Below are 20,059 nucleotides of genomic sequence, written 5' to 3' on the forward strand. Positions count from 1 at the left end.
TGGAATAAAAGGCAAAAAATTAGAAAAAATGTTATCTTCTTTAAACTTAGCTTTTCTTCTCAGACAGATGCTTTATTTCTTCTGTACGCTTTAAACATATGGCACTGCACATTCAATTAAGTACTTTGTCTTTCATGTTACTTGGCACTTAATGCAAGCAAGGCACACAAGGCACGATTTAAAACCATGTGCCCTCTACGCCTTACACCAGGCAAGGCAGGTCACTAACTGAGTATAATGTTTAGTTGGAGAGACTAGAAACAGTTACAATATACCAAGTCAGTTCAACCTATGGGGGTTGTAAGTACCTCTCAATAGACTATGCACTAATATTTAGGCAAACATATGTATAACTAGCAAATGGCTCTTACTTACAGTGAGGCTAACAGAATTCAAACATGCAAATAGAATAGAGAGCTATCAACCTTTGCAGTTATCAACCTGAAAAGTCCCTCTGACTAGGAGTTTACAATTCAGATTTCACTTTTCAGATCAGAGGAAACTCCTCTCACTCCAATGAGGTCTCGGGTTCAATTACTGGAGGAAGGGTGTAATTGCACTTGTGATGTGTCGGCTGCATCCTTTTCCACAATATCAAGGATGGTGATCAGATTAGATATACTTTATTAAACCCCAAGGAGAGATTCAAATGCATACTGCAGCCAACACAAACATAAAATACATAGATATTGATCCAAAACAAGATATGAAACAGTAGTAAAAAAACATATAACATCATTAATATTATTCTAGTAAAATAACTGTAGCAGATTGAAGTTTGTACTACTTTTCTTTGTCTTCTGGCTGGAGTGAAAGAAGGGATGTTACATTGGAATGCCTAATGGCAGCAGGCAGAAAAGATCTCCAGAGGTGCTTCGTATAACACTGTGGAGGTATGAGCCTGTGGCTAAAAGTACTCTAGGAAAGCGCCCCCTGGAGGGGATGGGCAGAATTGTTTGTCACAGCATCCAGTTTTTCCACCATCCTCTTCTCTGCAATGGCTTCCAGTGTGTACAAAGCCAGTTCTGTGGTGGAGCCCTCTGGCTTTACTGATGAGTTTGTTTAGGCATTTTGCACTCCCTTAAACTCAAATTGCTGGTGCATGGGATGTGGTGGCAAAGCAACCGTCTTTTGTTCAGGGTGGCATTTTCATGCAGAATATTTTTTTATTGAAAGTGCAAAATAATGCAAAAAGTGAAAGTTAATTATGAACCGTGGGCATATCAGATACCTAATGTATATACTGCTTTTATAAATTGTAAGATTTTCATTTTAAAAGCATAAAAAATGTCATAACTGCAATTTGTACTGCTTTGCTGCACTGTGGGCTTCTGAACTTTAACATGGTGTGTGAAAGATGAATGTTCTCTTCGTTCCCTTGTACTAATCCTTGTCTAAGAAGTTAAGCAGAAGTAAGCTTTAAAAACATGCTTTGCTGAGCAAACAGAAAAATATTTGTCCAAAGGACTCAAGGTCTAAGCATTCCACACATTAGACTGCCTTATCACGTTTTCCCTTAGTTTACATCTGAACGCCATAACAAAGGGGCCAAGAAATCAAGTTGCACAGGGGGCGTTGAAGGGGCTCAAGGATTGTGTATAATAAAAGTGTCGACTGTTGCATTTCATAATGATATTAAATCACGCATTCTAGGGGTATAAAAACTTTGCCCCACCCAACAGACGGGGTTCAGAAGAGCCCTGACGCTGTCAAGTAATATTGATTGCCTGTTTTTCTGAAACTCTGCTCACTGTGATGATGAAAAATAAAGCTGCTATATGACCACACCTGCTGTCTTGTCTAAGTCTTCGTCCACAGGTGCATGCACATTTTTGTAACTGATACTGGCATTCATTTCTTACATATCACATTGTGCATATACTGATTGTCATTTTATAAAATTGTGTTAATTTCTGGAGGGCTCCAGTCACACATGCAGACCTAATTCCAAAAAAATTTTGGAAAGTATGGAAAATGCTAATAAAAAAGAAGTGATTTGTAAAATTTTTTTCAAAAATGGCATTAGATAGAGAGAGAGATAGATAGATAGATTAAGATTAAGACAAGGTGTTTCCTTTTTTACCTCATTAACTTCATTATTTTTCAAAGATACATTTCCTCTAAAATTGATTCCTAAAACACATTCCACAAATGCTGGCACGGGGTAGTTTAGGGGTAAAATTGATGAGACAAGTTGAAATAACAGGGTGATGTGAAACATGTGAGGCAGTCATGTTCTGGTACTTTCTAAAAAGGCCTAGACCTTCCAGGATGCATTGGGGCTCGCTAATTTGCCAACAGATGTGTTAGTGAATAATCCTTTGAGAACTTTGAGAACAACATTCCTTCTACAGTGCACAATATAATTTAGGGATTCGAGGAATCTGGTCAAAGCTTGGTAAGCAAAAAGCAAGACAGAAAACAACTTCTGAATGCACGTGATCTCCAATCCCTTAGACGTCACTGTCTTAAAAGGTGTCTTGTGCCTGTAATGGATATCATGATATGGACTCATGAACACTTCTGTAAACCTTGCTCAGAAATGTCATTCACCACTACATCCACAGATGCAAGTTAAGGCTGTACTAAGCAAAGCAGAAGCCATATACCAACTCTGTCCAGAAACACCGCAGACTTGTTCTCATCTGAGCTGAAAAAAATCCTAGTGGAAATATGTTTTGTAGTCCAACAAGTCATCATTTCAAATAAAAGACTAAGAGTGACCATCTACCACTGAACAGTGACAGCTCAACTGTGGAGGTTGTCAATACCACCATATTCCTGGGTGTCCACCTGGCAAAGAACCTCACCTGGTCCCACAACACCAGCTCTTTAGCCAAGAAAGCTCAGCAGCAGCACTACTTCCTGCATAGGCTGAGGAAAGCCCATCTTTCACCAGCTATTCTAACAACATTCTACAGAGGAACCATAGAGAGCATCCTGAGCAACTGGTTTGGAAATTGCACCATCAGGGATCGCAGAGCCCTAAAACAGATAGTGAAGACAGCTGAGAAAGTCATTGTGTGTCTCTCTTCCCTCCATCATGGACATTTACACCACACGCTGCATCCGCAAAGCCACAAGCATTGTGAATGATCCAACACACCCCTCACATTTGCTGTTTACACTCCTTCCATTGGGATAAAGGTACCGAAGCATTCGGGCCCTCACCACCAGAATGTGTAACAGTTTCTTCCCCCAAGCAGTCAGACTCCTGAACACTCATGGACCTGACTGATATCTGATATGTGTTCTGTTCTGCAGTGTTGCACATGGTTGCACATGTTTGCACATTTGACTCACATGCACCTTGTTATATATTATGTGTCTTTATGTTATGTGTCATGGATTCTTTGATGTCCTGTGTGTTATGTAGCACCATGGTCCTGGAAGAACGTTGTTTCGTTTCACTGTATGCTGTACTACTGTATATGGATGAAATGACAATAAATACTTTTGACTTAACTTGTGAATTGATAGTACCAGGGTGAATAGAATTTACAGCTCATTCCCTGTTGTTTTTATTAGCATTTTCCATTCTGTCCCAACTTATTTCTCTGTTAAATGTCTGTTAAATATCTCTTAAGTCTACACAGTGCGTTGCGTGTTAATTAAAATAGACAGGCGCCTTTTAGCTTGCAGAAGAGACTTATGAAACTGTCAAGGTATTTAGAGAAACGTATGCTATGAACGAAACAGCCAAGGCTCATTCAAAATCACAATTGCAAAATGTAGGTCACCCAGATGTGGTGAAGAATGTATACATTGTTATTATCTTTAATGTCTATAACTAACACAATACATGTTTGTTAAAACAGACAGGCATCTTTTAGTTTGCAGAAGAGACTTATGAAACTACCAAGGTATTTAGAGAAACATACGGTTTGAGCAAAACAGCCAAGGCTCATTCAAATTTGCAACTGCAAAATTTGGGTCAAGCAGAAATGTTGAAAAATGTATACATTTTTATTGTTTCTAACGCCTCTTTTGTGTGTTTTATTGATTTTAGGCTAACCCTTCTCATTTTTGCACATTTTCCCCAAAACAATGCAATGTATTTATTATTTTGTCCATTGTTCTGAGCATGTACTGTATCAAAGGAGTATTGTATTGCACATGTATTATCAAGTCTGTGTCACAATACATATTGTGTGTTAATTAAGTGTATTGATTCATGCCAAGTAAGAATATATGGGAGCTATCTTGCCTCAGGTGACATTATTTAACATGGCAGACCTAATGATAATGAGGTAAGTTTCCATGGAGCTCACTTTTTAAAGACTTATTAAAAATGGGCTGGTCTATAACAGGGGCAAGATACTGTATAAACGAAAGGAGAGGCAGTTAATGGTTGATATTTGACTAATTTGCTTCCTGTCCTTAAGAGTGGTAAGAAATGCAGCAGAATGAATTGTATGCATCAAAAATCTAGGCTATTGAAATCACAGATTAGCATAAATCTAGTCATAAATTTCATAATTAGCTTCTTGCCTCTGTTTCCATGAGACAGCCGACTGAGCAAGGGAGACTATGCTAATTATAAGTCTCCTAGGGACATCAAGAAAGCATTACCACCTTTTAGACATCTCCAGTGCATGATGTTTCACTGCCGTAAAGGCATCCATTCTGGCATTAGGCACAGCAAAAGGGCACGGAGAAAGAAAAACACAAGTGAACTCTTTAATGTGTTGCAGATTGACTCTTTCTTTCTCTCTTTAACCTTCCGCCAAAGAAAGTTATCAGTTCAGCTGAAGTGTCTTGAAGATGAGCCAAAATTATTATTTTTTAGGAAAAAAGGAGAAGAAGAAAAGAAAAAAAATGTATTTGTAACAATGAGCAGAAAAGCTCATGTTCTTATTCGCTACGCACACAGACTTTAACTATGACAATCTGAAGTTCAAAAAGAAAAAATGGAAAAGGGAGATCGTTGGGGTGGGGGGGGAGAAGGAGGCGGTGGCACTGGTGATGTCTGGGGTGGGGGGGTGGTGTAAGGCATAGAGCACTTTTATTTAATTTGAAAATACTTGCAGAAATTCTTCCATCAAAAAATGCCGGAACATAATGAGTTTTTTAATTAAGTCCCTAGCTTTATCATGTTTTACAAAGGAGAGCTGGGAGCCAAGATGAATGGTCTTTTAATGAATTGTTTTAGAAACTTTTTGCCGCTTTTGCTGATAAAGTTTTAATCTGTAATAGGTGCAGAAATATGGCCTTGTTCATTGTATTGACTCCATCCCCCACCATGCGGCCCCCTCCTTTCTCCATGATTAATGTTAAAGCCTTTATTATTGCATCTTCTTTCTTCTCTATCTATTTTGCTCCCTGGAAATTGAGGCTCTGTTTCCTCAGGAAAAGCACCACGTAGGCAGTTCAGTTCCTAATGGATTAAAAGTATTCTGAATACCTCTGCCTATCCGGAGGGCAGGCACAATACGGAGCGGGAATGAGTTCAGTGCCTTAAAAACATGAGGGAATAGCTAAGCCAAGCTGCTCTCATAAAGTACGTATCCAAGAAAGAATATGAGCTGACAGCTCTGCCTGCCTGCCCTCATTCTATTTTCTTCTCTCTGTTTGCATGTCTGTTCCTCACTAGCCATTTGTTCCCTTCTTGTCATATGTCCACTGGGTCTGTGTCAATTTATCCACTGTCAAACTGCTAATCACCTCTTTTCAGTGTGTCCATATCTGGATGTTCACCTCAAGTCGTGTTTTTCATGGCTTATTAGATAGAGACAACATAACAGTTGAAAGCTCCACATGGGGTGAAGTCATCCATCATCCCTCTTAGGGACTGGGGCTCAGACCATTATTCCTTCTAATTTATGAAGAATTAATGATACTGATGCTGGAATAGTTAGTAAACTTAGGAAATTCACAGATGACACTATAACTAAAGGGATAGCAGATCCTGAGGAGGCAGCAAAAACAATGCAAAAAGGCAATGGACAGTTAGAACTGGGCGAACACTTCAAAAATGCAGTCTAAAGGAATACTCAACCCAAAAACAATATATTTTTAAAAATATTTTTACCCTCATAATTTTATTCCAAACAAAGCTAATAAAGTTTATGCTTCAGTGGAAACGGAAGGTGGCCAGCCATGGAAAGAGCAAACATTATAAAATTGTCCATGAAAAAAATCTCCTGTTACTTGTCTCTCAAAATCAATGAAGCGCCATCCAGTTAAGTACACGAAAACTGCAAAATGTAAGCATTTTTTGCTAAGATATTGTTAAATTGATTCCTCCGTTAAAATGAGAGTACCGCAAAACCCAAATCCCTTTCCCACTGAGTTGTTCTTTTGAATCGATGACTCACTTCTTTTTATGAATTTTTAACACATTGCCAAGTCATGTAGTTGAGAGCAACTTGACAATCTACTATATATAAAGTATCTTGGATGAGATAATGAGAGAACAGAGCCAGTAGATAGATAGATAGATAGATAGATAGATAGATAGATAGATAGATAGATAGATAGATAGATAGATAGATAGATAGATAGATAGATAGATAGATAGATAGATAGATAGATAGATAGATAGATACTTTATTAATCCCCAAGGGGAAATTCACATTCACAAATTCAAATTCACAACTAGCCAAACAAGCTCACCCGACTGAATGGACACTTCTTATTTGTCAAATGGCTGTATATTCTTATGTCATTTAATGCAGCACTAACTTCAGAACCCTGTCCTCTTTTCATTCTCTCCAAGCTTCTATTAATATTCACTGTCCTGACAATCTTTCCACTGGTATCTTAGTGGTAGCATAGGCTACTGCTACTTCTTTATCTGTTGCTTTGAAATGTATTTTTCATTTTTATTTCTGCCTCTCCCCCTGACACATTGGCCAAGAAATTTGGAATTAGGGTTAGGACTCCTTGACTTGACTCTGTTTTGAATTGTAATGCTTGGTTTTATTGTTTTATTTTTGGGATTTGACTCCTGCATGTCTAGTTCGTGTTTGTCATTGAAGAAAACCTTCACCTCACACCTTTGAATTGAGCTATAGAGTCTTTTTCATTTATTCATAATGTTATATATCATTTAATTTGTCTGTTAACAGGTTTCATCTCTTACCAGTCTAGCCAGCCATCCTTATGAATATATAGTCTGGTACTTATACCCTTGTCTCTCCTTTGACTTTCCTCTTGTAAGTCTTCCCCTTCTTGCAGTTGTCTTCACTTACTAATTCTCAGTCTACTACCCTTCAATACCTTATCAGTCTTTAACTCCTGATCAGCCTGTCCACTCTCCCCATTTTAGTGTTTTTAGCTTCTTACCTATATGCTATCTGAACTCTTTCTGTTTAAGTCTATCCACAGCTAGTCTTCATTGCCTCATGTGTCTTTCCACTACTATCCATCACTAACTGCCCTCTCTCAGCCTTTGCACTATTAGCTATCTCTTTCATGACCAATTTGGTTTTTCCATAAAAGATAATATCATAATATCATTTTTTTTCTGTTTCGAGTGAGGCAGAGACATTTATTAAGAGAGTAATCAGGACAAGTAAATTTATTATCCTAAGGTAGAGGAACCATCTAAATCAACCATTCCCTATTACTAACCTCCTAACTATTACTATTTAATGAATAATTGAATTATTTATTTATGAACAGACAAAAGAACTGAATTATACAAATATTAAAAAAAGAAAAAGCGATTAAAGAAGAAAATTAAATACTTCAGCCTGAAAACTAAATGGATTCAAATTAGATATCCAAGGGAAATACACTAATAAAGAGAATGACAAACATTTCAGTAAACTCTTTAAGAGAGCTATAGAGTCAAAATTATATTATAAATGTAAACTCTAAATACTACAAATAACATAAATAAAAAATAGAATCAAAACCCTTAAATCCAAACATTAACCAAAAGAAAATCCAAAACATTAGATAGATAGATGGATAGATCTTTGTCCAAAGTGTAAGTAAAACTTTACAGAAGCTCAAAAAAAAATAGAAATATAACAAGAACTTCTGGCTTGGTTAATGATAAAAGAACTTTTTGATGGATCGGATTATGATCAGGTCTGCCACAGATTTACATTTAAAGACAATTAACATTTAAATAAAGAAGATTGTTTGTTGGGCATTTTCTTATTGTTCCTACTATGGTCCCATAGTTGAAGTCACCATATAGGCCGATTGATTCATGATTAGAGTGTTGTTAACAGAGTGAATAATTTCTGTTGCTGAGTCCCAGTTTGTAGATAAAGGATATAAAAATGAGTAAGAATAATGTAACTTATCTCTCTCAGTCCCTCTCCTGCCTTTTTTCCACTATTTCTGATCTTATGAGACGAAATTCATTAAGGATTAAAATAACGTTTAAGCCAATTCTCTGCAGTACCCAAAATGCCACAGTACCTGAACATGTCATGACTCGCCATAAAAAGTAACAGGTGACAGTTCATCCATATTATTCAAAAGCACTCAAACATTCCTTGATATGGAGTCAGGCCAGTTCTGAATCCTTTCCACCATACGTACTTTTATCCTCACTCTGGCTTGTTGCCCTCTCTATTGTTTGAAGATCTGCTCCTCTGATAAGGTTTAACAGGTGATAGTTTTTTTTTAGGTGATAGTTGTCATGATCTAGGGAGTTCAATATGTTTTAAGTTCCAAAAACAGCTCCACAAGAGGAGGGTCACTGAAAACCTTTGGCTTGTGTAACAGAAAGTACAAAAAAAGAATCTTTGTAAGATAAAAGAAGTTTATGAAATCATGTACTGTATATCACATGAAGCTTCGAGTAGAGTAAAATGCACAGTAGTAGTTGCCCTAAAAAATAGGTAATCCAGTGCCAGACAAGACCCGATACATAAGTACAGAGACATGGTTCAAAAACTGAGCAGAGTGATAAAAAATCCAGAAATTCGACAAAAACACAAGAATAAGCACAAAGAACTCACCAACACCCAGCACATACAATGTACCAAAGGAAACTGTGTGTTCCTTCAGCCTTTATAGTGCTGACGGCAGTCACTTGATGGAGATGGACAGATTGTCCCACCTCTTGGAGATCCACCAACAAAACACATGTTACATTGCAGAACAAGTATGAACACACAGAAACTAAATATTATGCAAAACACATCATAAAAATAACAAACAAACAAATAATATTAACATAAACTAAATATCAATAAAAAGACATAAAAAAGGAATTTGAACAGAAGCCAGGGGAGGATACCTGGCTGAAACAAAACACTACAACTCTGGCAGTATTTAAAAATAGCCCACTTTATATTTCTCAAACTTTCTTACTTTTTCAAATGTTGCAGACCTAAGGTAGAATTCTGATCCACTTCACTTACCCAAATTTACTGCTTGTCTAAAAGGAAGTTGAGATAAGCCAATGCTTTGGTTTGCAATGACAGCAGCTTATCATCAATTTAAAATCCATTTATAAATGTCTAGTGACAAGCCAGATGGCAGATCACATTCAATCTTAACATTCATTAATTTCTTTTTTTAAGTTTTTCAAAAACAGGTAATGACAAAGAAAAGACATAGAGAGTTGCTGCCACCTGCATGGCACTTATAAGCTAATATGATGCAAAAGTCAAGAACAAGAGCTAAACTTAAGAAAATTACTACTGTCAATGTGACTAACACACATAAGGACTCTGTGAAGAACTTAGGCAAATAGTAGTCATTTTGTTAGGCATCATATTGCCACCATGATCAGCAGTGAACCTGAGTCATTTGTAGTAATTGGTGGGGCCACACCAAATTTGGGCTCAGTTTGTAGTTATTAATGGGGAGAAAAAAAATCTTGGAAAGAGAAAAAGGAAAAAAAAACAGAAGTAATAATAATCATAATCATCATCTTCATCATCATACATTATAGTATTAGCTAAACCAAAAGGAAAAACCTTGATTAAAGACAAAACAAAACAAAGTTCAAGCAATTATCTGAGCTTGTAGGTCTCCTTTATATAAAATAGCACCAAACCTGTGTGACAATTCTTCTATGATCTTACACATAGTGAGAACACACCTTGGCATCATAGCAAGAAGGTCCAAAATGACAATGTTTGATGACAATTACAAATCAGCAAAAGATCACTATCTCTTATGGGAGAGTTTAATGATCAATATGATGGAACCATAAATATCGCAGTTTTTTGTGTTCTGATGAAAAATTTCTGTGGTTGGTTTATTATTTCCTTATTTGACTTACTGCTTTTATTTTTCAGTTACGGTTCTTTGATACGATTTGGTTTTGATGTTCTCTCTCTTAGTCTTTTGGTTACATATCTTTGCCTTTACCTTATTGCTTTTCACTGTCATTTTATTAGTCTATCTATTGCAAGCCTTTAACTTCTCATCAGTCTGTTAGGTATGCATTTGCCTTCCTTTCTGTCTGCTTACAATTGTTCTTCATCACTCATCAGTCATGCCAGTTCTAGCCTTATGTTCCAAGCTGTGCTATCCATCCTCTCCTGTACAAGCGGTCCTGTGCTATATTTTCCATTCTTATTGTGTTTCTTCTCTTACCTTTTTAGTGTATCTATTACTAATCTTACCCCTCATATTATCCCTTTAATGACTACTTGTTCTTCCTTTCTTGGTCTATTTACCCTTTCCGTGTCAGTCTCCCCACTATAAGCCTTCCCCTCCTTATGAGTCTATCCTCTACTAGCATTTTCTTTCCTTATTGCTTTATCGATACTCTCCTTGACAATCTAGTGACCTGTTTCTCCTTACGAGTCTGCTCATGCTTTCCTTTTAATCCTCTCCATTACTAATCTTGCTCTCCATGTCATTTTTTTCATTTACTAGTTGTTATTTCACTCTCAGTCTGTCTAATATTAGCATCTTCCTCCTTCTCAATACTTCACCTCTTTTAAATTATTCACAATGTTTGTCAAGTTGCCTTGTACATCAAGTATTGCAGAAGGTTTTCTTTATATGCATAGTTACTGGCAAAACAATAGACTATTATTAAATCACTTTTAACTGATATGAACAAATTATATCCCAGAAGAAATGTCAGAACTTTATGTAAGAGTTTTCAGTGCCTTAAAAGCAGAACTTCTGGCATATTTTGACAGTGTGCATCAAGTATAAGTCAACATTCGGCCTAGCCTCATTCTTTGGGATGTATGAGGGTTCTAGGACTTGTGAAAATGTAGATAATGTGTTGAGTCCCCATAAAAACACCCAAACAGGATTCAAACCAGTGATAAAATATTGTAATATGCGAAACATGCCAGCTTCAAACCATTCTGTCCAAGGGTCAAAGTGTTAATGAGAAAGGATTTAATTTACTTATTTGACTGATGCCTTTATCCATGGTGACTTACAACATTTTGAAATACAAATGGTTACATTTCTTTTGTTTTACCAATCAGAGCACAGGCAGGTGAAGTGACTTGCTTACAGTGTTAGGAGTGAGACCTCAGGGTTTTAAGTGTAATATCCAAACCACTATGCCACACTGCCTGCCTGTTTCATGACTATTAGGATTGATATTGTGCAGTGGTGCTGTAAGAATTATGTTTCTGGACTTCTCTAGCGCCTTCAACACCATCCAACATCTGCTCCTCAGGGACAAGCTGACAGAGATGGGAGTAGATTCATACCTAGTGGCATGGGTCGTGGACTATCTTACAAACAGACCTCAGTATGTGCGTCTCGGGAACTGCAGGTCTGACATTGTGGTCAGCAACACAGGAGCGCCACAGGGGACTGTACTTTCTCCGGTCCCGTTCAGCCTATATACATGGGACTTCCAATACAACTCAGAGTCCTGCCACGTGCAAAAGTTTGCTGACGACACTGCTATCATGGGCTGCATCAGGAGGGGGCAGAAGGAGGAGTATAGGAACCTAATCAATGACTTTGTTAAATGGTGCGACTCAAACCACTTACAACTGAACACCAGCAAAACCAAGGAACTGGTGGTGGATTTTAGGAGACCCAGGCCCCTACTGGACCCCGTGATTATCAGAGGAGACTGTGTGCAGAGGGTGCAGACCTATAAATACCTGGGAGTGCAGCTGGATGATAGATTCGACTGGACTGCCAATACTGATGCTCTGTGCAAGAGAGGACAGAGCCGGTTATACTTCCTTAGAAGACTGGCGTCCTTCAACATCTGCAATAAGATGCTGCAGATGTTCTATCAGACGGTTGTGGCGAGCGCCCTCTTCTACGCAGTGGTGTGCTGGGGAGGCAGCATTAAGAAAGACGCCTCTCGCCTGGACAAACTGGTGAGGAAGGCAGGCTCTATTGTAGACATGGAGCTGGACAGTTTGACATCCGTAGCAGAGCGACGGGCGCTGAGCAGGCTCCTATCAATTATGGAGATTCCACTGCATCCACTAAACAGGATCATCTCCAGACAGAGGAGCAGCTTCAGCGACAGACTGCTGTCACTGTCCTACTCCACTGACAGACTGAGGAGATCGTTCCTCCCCCAAACTATGCGACTCTTCAATTCCACCCAGGGGGGGTAAACGTTAACATTATTCAAAGTTATTGTGTGTTTTTATCTGCATTTTTATTACTCTTTAATTTAATATTGTTTTTTGTATCAGTATGCTGCTGCTGGAGTATGTGAATTTCTATCTATATCTATCTATCTATCTATCTATCTATCTATCTATCTATCTATCTATCTATCTATCTATCTATCTATCTATCTATCTATCTATCTATCTATCTATCTATCTATCTATCTATCTATCTATCTATCTATCTATCTATCTATCTATCTATCTATCTACCTACCCACCTACCCACCTACCTACCTACCTACCTACCTACCTACCTACCTAATTCGTAGGCTTTGACTCATCTAACTCACTTCATAATATGCAAACTGAGAATCATAGACATATGGAATACATTACCACGTAGTTTGGCAGAGAGTAGGAAATCTCATTGTGATGTTATTTTGAACAATGCATATGTACAGAATGGACGAGTTTGTTGGGCTCATCACAGTTATAATGTTCTAAAAAGACTGATGCATGTTATAGTACACACCATTAGAGAGTTGAATTTGATGAGAAATTAAGTGGATAGGATTGTTGAGCTTTGGTGGACAGAATGACCTGTTCTTCTCAATATTCTAATACACCGTCTTGTGTATGATTTGTAACTTCTTTTGATCACTTTTTCTTGATTTTGCTAATCGATGTCATTTTTAGAGACAATTCTGCATTTCCTTTTGCTCCATTTGGTTATCATTAGTTTTGTCATCTATATACCTGATCATATTCATTGTGTTCTTCACCCCCCAGCCATTGAATCATTTCATTAAGTCCTGAAGGTAACTTACAGTGACGAGCTAAAGCCAGTGTCAAGAATTACTTCTGCATGCCAAAGTCAAGATTGCAGAGTGGTGTGCCTAACCGTGGATGGACAAATATGGATAATACTTAAACTTACACCATGGCAAAAGGTAGAATAACTGTGACAGGAAATCAAAGAACCTTAATAATAAGAGTGACTAACAGGAAGAACATTTAAACTCCACAGAGACATCATCCAAGCCATTTTAAATTGGTGCTCAACTGGTGCAGCAATAGTTCCACTCATCTTATTATAACATCATTTCTGTATTATAAAATTTTTTCCATACACCCATCCATTCATCCAACAATTAATTCGTTCATCATCAAAACCACTTCATTCATTCATTTTTCACCACATATCCAAAGCTGGGTTGTAGGGGCAACAGTCTTAGCAGTGAGGCTCATACATCCAACACTTGCCAGCTAATCCTGTGGGATCCCAAGGCTTTCCCAGGGCTTCTGGGAGATATAATCTTCCCAGCAAGCCCAGGGTCTTCCACAGGGTCTCCATCCCAGCTGATCATGTCCATAAAACCTCCACAGGGAGGTGTCCAGGAGGTATCCGTATCAGATGCCCGAACTACCTCAATTGGCACCTGTTGACGTGGAGGGTCAGTAACTCTACTCTGAGCCTGTCCCGGAAGTCTATGTTTCTAACTCTACCCTATAAGGGAGAGACCAGCTTATTTCCGCCGCTGGTACCCGCAATCTCATTCTTTTGGTCATTACCCAAAGCAATATGACCATAAGTGATGGTAGGGACATAGAATGACTGGTATATCAAGAGCTTTCCCTTCTGACTCAGTTCCTTCTACACCATTAGTACAGCAACCACATAACTGCACTCGCCAAGCCAATCTGTGTGTTGATCTCGCCATCCATTTTCCCCTCACTCTTGAACAGGTACTTGAACTCCTCAACTTGAGGACAGTACACGTTTTTCCTATTGAGGAACATGGTCTCAGATTTCGAGGTGCTGATCTCCGTCCCTGCTGCTTCACACTCGGTCACAAACCATTCCAATACACACTGGAGTTCAGAGGCTATTAATCCAACAGGAACACGTCATCTGTAAAAAGTAGTGACATGATTCTAGGGCCCTGTCTGTACCTCCCCTCCCCTTTACCTCCCTAGCTGCACCTTGATATCCTGTCCATGAATATCACAAACAGGATAGGAGACAAAGCATAACCTAGTTTCCCAAAGAAACTGAAGCACTTCATTCAGTTCATTAGAATAAGCTTTTTTCCAATAAACACAATTTTTAGTATATTTCAGATGCACTTACATTCTTTAACTCTGTATATAACACCTTTAACTATATAACTATGTTGTGGACCACCAGGACCCTTACCCGGCTGGTATGCCTTGATAATGGAAGGACCAGGGGAGAGAGCTTATTCTGGAACACTAGAGGGCAGCCCCCCGGCTTGTAGCGGGGCCATGGGTTTGGAGCATGGAGGCTCATTGGACACCTGGAGTCCTTCCGGGTGTCCTATAAATAGAGCTAACCATCATTACTCGGGGAGCCAGAGTCTGGAGAAGGTGGATGAAGCTTGCCAGGAGAGGAGTGGAGGCGGAGAAGAAGAAGCAGGAAAGAGTTTTGTACTGGACTGTGCTTATCTATGTTTGTGCTCTGCTGTGAAGAGCAGAGGAAAAATGCTTCCCCATGTGAATAAACATGTTCTGTGTGGCAAACTCGTGTCTCTGCCTGTCTGTGTTGGGTTAGGGCGAGTGTACGTGCCCCTGGCTTCCACAAACTGTTATATGGAGAAGCACATTTTCTAAGTGAATATTATAAAAAAATTCTTTATAGACCAAATGATAAGAAGTCAGTTCATATTACTGTATCTCTTTTTTTTTGTCTGATCTCTTTTTTTTTCTGCTGTTCAGTTGTAACACACATGCCCAACCGAATCTCCTATTTTGTGAAAATTACATTCACCCTGACCTTCACACCAGAGCAAATTTAGCAGGGGGTGGTATTGGTGATGACGATGTAAAAGCAATAGAAATAAAACAGTGTTTTCGATTTACAACAGATATGCCTGAGGATGCATATACAATATAACAAAGGATAAAGAACTTTATTCTTCCCAATGTAACCCCAGAGGTTTGCACTGTTGCTAAACAAGACCAAAGCCAAGCAGAAGCTGTATCGATCAAGCATGAGAAAGATGGCACCCGTAAGGGCACAGGCTTCTAATACAGAAAACCCAGCACTGAATATACCATTCAGCACATAAAATAAAATTAAAAATAAAATGAAAAAAATTCAAGAATGACTCTTCAATAACTTATCCAATCACTACATGCAGCTAAAAACATACTAACATAGCACTGTCAATGCACCATCTACTTAAAATTTATTGTAGCTATCAAAATACCTCAAAATTGACAAAGAAAAACTGCACAGATTGTTATAAAGGGTTCTGGCTAACAATCAGACATGAGCAGATTTGTAGTAGATGAAATTTAATGTAAGAAAATATAAGGGAATAAACGTAAGAAGTAGAAATGTTGGATTTAAAAACACAACAGGTGGTCTAAAACTTGAGAGTACCCCTCATGAGGAGAAACAGGGAGTCATAATGGACTCATCACTATTTACATGAAGACAGTGCATATGAGTGATCACAAAGGCTAGTAGGATATTAGATCATATAGCACAAAGATAGATAGATAGATAGATAGATAGATAGATAGATAGATAGATAGATAGATAGATAGATAGATAGATAGATAGATAGATAGATAGATAGATAGATAGATAGATAGATACTTTACTAATCCCAAGGGGAAATTCACAATGTGTGGAATACAAGATAAAGAATTTATATAATACACTGCTGAGGCCTCACCTTGAGTACTATGATCATTTTTGATCTGCATATTACAAAAATGTCCAAAGAAGAGCGACTAGGCTGACTCCTGGACTGAGAGGTATGAGCAAAGACGAGAGACTGAAAGAGCTGAACCTTTTCAGTTTAACTAATTAAAAAAAATGAGTTCAACAAGAACATGGGGACACAGAAACTTTTTAAGGACAGATTTCACACAAATGTTAGAATGTTTTTCTTCACGCTAAGAACCGTAGATGCATGAAATAAATTACCAATTAGCATGGTGGAGAATAGGACTTTAGGAACCTTCAAAATGCAATTTGATGTTAATTTGGAGAAGTTATTTTGAACAATGTGTATACACAGAATTGATTAGTTTGTTGGGCTCATCACAGTTGTTATAATGTTCTAAAAAGACTGATGCATGTTATAGTACACACCATTAGAGAGTTGAATTTGATGAGTCTGGGAACTTGGTCTGCAGAAGTCATGTGTTTAAACTCATAGTACATTCCCTCACAAGAAAACTGTCACATTTTTCATTTTTCGTCAAATAGCAATTTATATTTAGTTTACCTCGTGTGAAATAATCAGTCTCGATACACACAAAAAGGTTTGGGCCAGCCACTCATATATTATCCCTGGCTGCAAAAGGGGCATGAAAATCACACTGAAATGTATTGTTTGGAGTCCAAGATTGAACTGCGGTATACTGATGTTGTCCAGTCTTTTGAAACAGGGAATGGGAAGTGATGTTATCACGGTCCAGAACCAGAAGTGAGGTGACTCTTGGAACCGGAATCGGAAGTGACATCATCTTTGGGCCCAGAACTGGAAGTGACATCATTCTTGGGGGGGTATCGGAAGTAGTGTTGTCAGGATTGTCTCAAGCAGAATTTCTCGCATTTGGTCTGCAGAAACAACAGAGAAAGGTTTAGTGCACCCCACCACCCCCTGGCCTGGTGTGGAATTACCTTCATTTGGTAATACAGCTTCCTCCTATGCGCACATGTGTGACACTCTATGTCTTTTTCATATAAAACACAAATCAATCTATTATAATAAAAAAATCTTGGGATGAGACATGACTTTTTGAAGAGACTTTTTGAAATGAAGTCCCGTGTGATGGAGTCTTTTAGCATGAGATTCTTTCAAGTCAATGTGATCTTGAAGAAAAGTTAATTCCAAATATTGTTTTTACGGAAGTTTTAAAGTAAAAGTGAAAATAATGAATTTGTAACAATTCCAATGAAAATAACAATCTCTTTAAATTGTATATGCGGTTAACCAAACCCGGGGGTTGGCGAGTGAAGCTATATTAAAAATGTATATCTTGTCACACACATGCACATCAGAGCCAGTCTATGGGCTTGGCTAAATATGTCATTATGCCAGATCAGGGGTTGGCACTAACACCTTTTCTCTTTCCCCTACAAATCCTCAGAAGGAAGCCTATTTAACATCACTTTCAGTTCCTCTGCAGATTCCTCCCCCAACTCCCACCTGACTTTACTGCTGGATGCAGCCTAACCAACTCACCTCTTCCTGTCTCAGTTCTAGAAAACCGCCATACTCTCTCTGTTGTTTCAGTTCTCTTCTGGACTCAGTCTCTTAAGATTTCTCATTGCCTTGTTTTTGCTATTCAAGAATATGAGGTGGCTACCCCAAACCTTTTTCTTGGTCTTGTCATTACAATGCAATGGGGTGGGGCATATGTGTCTGGGTGGGGGGGCCTGGCCTCTGCAAAACCCCTGTAGCACCAACTCTGCCTTGAAATCAAATTTGAATTCACCTTTCTGACTTTTTCATTACAGTTTCATTTAACCCCTGCAGTCTACTCTGGCATCACCGAGAGTTTAGCGTGACCCTACCTTGGATGAGATGCCATTCCATCTCAGGTCACCCTTGTGTATTGTGGAGTATGGCCCTGACACAGACAGGTGGACACCGTAGGTACAAAACCCAACACACGTTTATTCATAATTTACAGTGAAAACACAGCACACAACCCACTACTCCCCCAAAGTCCAGGCCTCATTCAATGCCTTTTCTCTCTAGGTCTGCCTCCACTCCTCTCCTCCCGAGCTCTTGCCTTCTTCCTCCCGACTCCAGCCATTGAATGGAGGGAGGCGGCCCCTTTTAAACCCACCCAGACATGCTCCATTTGCCTCTCAATGAGCACCTGCCAGCACTCCCTGGTGTGGTGGAAATGCCGGCTGTGCACCCAGAAGCACTCCGGGTGTCCTTGGTCTTCTTTCCCCCAGCACCTCCAGGTGTGGCAGAAGAGCTGAGGACCAGGGCTCCTCAGGCATCGGGGCACCCCCTGGCGGTGACCCCGGGCCCCTATAGGGTTGAGCTTCCAAGCTCCTTTCCCCTGGTCCCCAAAGCCACCAGGACAGTCGCCCCCTCGTGGTCTGGAGGATGCGTAAGCCTTCCTCCGGTCCTTCTGGGCATCCCGGCTGGGTACTAACCCCAGCCGCTTGCCACGGTATATACACATTCACCATTTTAAACTGTCCTTGGAAAAAGTTACACGTGACCATGGGAAGCCATGCAAACACAATGCAGTTAATGAGTTAACTGGAATAAAACATTTTATTGAAAGTAGTGGGAAAAATTAGTGTGACCATATAGTATTGCAAAGGAAATAGGTTTTTAATAAAGACAAGATGAAGCAAAGATATGTAGAACAAAGTGTAATGTCAACAAGCAGCACCTTATTGTTTCTCCAGTTTAACTTGAATGTTAAGGTGGCATCTAAACAGAAGAATCTCATGACAGTGGATGCAACAAATCTGACCTTAGTTTGTAATTACTTTATTTTCTGTACTTTGAATTTCTTTTTTTCTTATGCCATTTAGCATCACCTCTTACCTACGTGCTTCTGTAAAAAAGTCTCAATTCATGGCACCTCTGCTTGTACAAGTTTCTGAAGCAACGATAAATCATATTTTCTGTAATTAAAGGGCAAAGTGATATTTTTAGGTTACTTTTGACTTTACTGAGGGAAACAGAGCTTTGCAATGAATGTGAAAATAATTACACATAAAAAAAAATCTTAGTAACTATAATAAATGGATGAAGGATGACATTTCCATGTCTTGGGTGGCCAAGTCGTTTTTTAGAAACTACAAATTGCAGTTTATGAGTGGTTTCATAACACAAAAGAAAACCTCATAAACACAATTGCTATTTTATATAGCGACTATCAACCCAGAGTACATTAGGAAATTGTTCATTTGTTCTTTTATAAGTTGATCACAAGCATATGAGGGTTTTTCCTTGTGTCACATTAACAGGCAGGACATGGACTGGTGACCTTGTGTCTAAGAATGGATGCTTGTTAATCTTTAAGGTGGTTTATTGGAGGTGTGGAGGTTTGGTCAGTTGGCAGGGCCTCTGATATCATTGGATTTCCATTATTTCTGTAACCACATAAATATAGTCATTCCTGGACAGCTATTCACCCTCCACCAACCACAAGATTCACAAGATCGTGTCCAAAATCACAAAACAAGGACTGTAAACATGAAGGCACATGCTTCAATGTACTTTAATAATGGTGTACAAAAAAAATCTGATTACCTTAGAAATTTATATGCTGACAGATTTTTTTTTCCTCCAAGCTCGGATGATTTTGCATGCATTTTCATGAACGACAAAGACATTTTTTATATCTTTGAATATAAATTTAGTGTGCAGCTGTAGTTTTATGAAGTCAGAGGTGCTAACTTTTAACCTGATTGGTTGAAGGCAAATGGCTGCTCTGAAAAGACACCTTTAAGGAGGTTCCAGAAATAATAGAAACCCAACAATATCAACCATAACAAGTGATTCCAGTGTTGTCCTTGGTATTGAAGAGACCAGAGACACAGAGAAACTGAACAAATTGGT

This window comes from Erpetoichthys calabaricus, chromosome 9, assembly GCF_900747795.2.
Source record: "Erpetoichthys calabaricus chromosome 9, fErpCal1.3, whole genome shotgun sequence".
Classification (NCBI taxonomy): Eukaryota; Metazoa; Chordata; class Cladistia; order Polypteriformes; family Polypteridae; genus Erpetoichthys; species Erpetoichthys calabaricus.